This window comes from Otolemur garnettii, unplaced genomic scaffold (genome assembly GCF_000181295.1).
Source record: "Otolemur garnettii isolate 467f Iridium unplaced genomic scaffold, OtoGar3 scaffold00025, whole genome shotgun sequence".
Classification (NCBI taxonomy): Eukaryota; Metazoa; Chordata; class Mammalia; order Primates; family Galagidae; genus Otolemur; species Otolemur garnettii.
In genome coordinates, this window is record NW_003852420.1 from 18083141 (window position 1) to 18085388 (window position 2248).

The 2248-nt window shown below is 45.9% G+C and overlaps 1 protein-coding gene across 1 annotated transcript in view; it reads left to right on the plus strand.

Moving 5' to 3' along the window:
• The first annotated feature begins 1026 nt into the window (after nucleotides 1–1026).
• AAR2 (AAR2 splicing factor homolog) overlaps nucleotides 1027–2248 on the plus strand; it is a 19848-nt gene continuing 18626 nt past the window's right edge. Inside the window, exon 1 of the mRNA XM_012804187.2 lies at nucleotides 1027–1072. The gene's annotated coding sequence lies outside the window, so the exon portion shown is untranslated. The remainder of the gene's footprint in view (nucleotides 1073–2248) is intronic.

Below are 2248 nucleotides of genomic sequence, written 5' to 3' on the forward strand. Positions count from 1 at the left end.
TGTTGTTTGGCTGGCTCGGGCTGGGGATTCGAACCCGCCACCTTAGGTGTATGTGGCTGGCGCCTAAGCCGATTGAGCCACAGGCACCGAGCCAAGTTTTGGGATTTTGCAAAAACAAGTTGAAGACATTCAGTCTGACACTTTCCATGTTCCCCCTTTTTAGTGATGATGTCTGATAAGTAACTTTTAAATACTTTTTCTTGCTTCATGATGATAAATATGGACCAGGACCAGAGAGGTTAGCTCATGAGGGCGCCTCCCTAAGTTCCTCAGTCCCCTGACCCTGATTTTGTGTCAAGTCTCTTCATTTCTTGTGTCAAAACCCCCTCATCTGGTGACCCCAATCCCCTTCAAGAACCATCTAGCAGGGCAGCGCTGGCCTCATATGCCAGAGGTGGAGGGTTCAAACCCAGCCCTGGCCAAAAACTGCAAAAAAGAAAAAAAAAAAAAAAGAACCATCTAGCACAGGGACAGGCCCACAAATAGAAACCAGTTATTAATACCACATGAATGTCACCATTAATTAAATGTATAAGTACTGAGCTGAGCCTTTGTGCCTGGCTTTGTGCTAGGGTCCAGGGAAAGAGGTGTGTGTTTGTAGTCTGATCGAGATGTCAGACTAGGCCTGCAGGATAATGGATGATTAAGCCGGAGGGACTCTGCTGCTGCTCGGACTGATCCTGGGCTGGTGGCAGGGTTTCTGAGGCTGTTCCCTAGGGATAAGTGTGACTGGAAGCTGGAACTTGTGAACAGGTAGAGATTGGCTGACTGGAACCACGATTGAGCACCTGACTTCATGACTGAGACCAAAGGACTATGGCTGGTGGATGTGTTTCTGGACGGACATATAAAATGCACGGCTTGATGAAAGTTGTTATTCACAATTCAGGAACTAAAGCCAAGAAACTAATAGCAAAACGCAAACATTTGATCGGGCGGAACCTGCAGGCACGGGCCATTTTTCCCGGGACCGAGGCTTCCCCCCGGGCTGCTTTCTTCGTTGCTCCTGTCGGGCGCCCAAACGGAAGAGCTTCCGGTGTGTTGCCGCGGGATCGGAACGTAGGGCGAGACGGTGAGTACGGCCTGTGGGCTTCTTTTTCTTCCTCAGATTTCGTTTTTGTGGCCAACGCATTCCCCTTTGGGCTTGGAATCTCGGAGTGCCTTAAACTAGGCCTACCTCACCGGCGCGTTTCTCGGTCTGTGGGCCGGGAAGGGACGCTGGCATCTCCGGGGCCTTTCTCGCTGAGACACGGTCACCGGGGCTTCCTGGGACACACGGAGTAACTTCACTTTTTTCTTAACTTTAGAGCTGGAAACCTTGGCTGCACTCGACCTATTTCTACTCTGTTCTCTGCTTAACTTCCAGTAAGGTCTTCCTCCTTTGTTTCTCATCTACAAAATGAATACATTTTTATTAAATAAATGTTATTTTAAGCGTCTGGTATGTACTACGACTACAAAAGGACTCGAATCTCATGGAGGTGATGGCCCTCAATCAGACAATGCAAAATTGCAGCCTGATAATTTAAATGGAAACCTCCAAGGCACCCTGAAAGTATTCCAGGAGATTTCAGCTGGTCCCTGGTCAAGAAAGTTTTACTGAGGAAGTGTGTGTGTGTGTGTGGGGGGGGGGGGGAATAAATAAATATATACACACACACACACACACATACATACGTATATAATGTGGGTTTTTTTTTTTTTTTTGAGACTGTTACCCAGGCTGGAGTGCAGTGTTGTGATCATATCATAGCTCACTGCAGCCTTAAATTCCTGGGCTCAAGTGATCTTACTGCCTCAGCCTTCTGAGTAGGTAGGACTACAGGTGCACATCACCAGTCTGGCTAATTTGGTTTTTTGTTGTTGTTATTGCAGAGTTGGGGTCTAACTATGTTGCCCAGGCTGGTCTCAAACTCCTGGGCTCAAGAGATCCTCCCACGTTGGGCTCCAAAAGCATTGAGGAGCTGTCACACATGGCCCTAACAAGTACATTTTATATTACAACAACTGAATATGCAAACATTCAAAGTGTCAGAAAACACTACCTATTCATGATGGTATGAATGGCTAAACTACTTATGTGTTTTGATATTTAAAAATTTTTGTTTGTTTTGTTTTATTTACTTTATTTTAGAGATAGGATCTCTGCAGTGGGGCCATCATGGATTACAGGCATGAGGCATCACACTTAGCCCTATTCTTTTCATTTTAAAAAAGTAATACTGGTAGATACTTTCTGAATTAATTT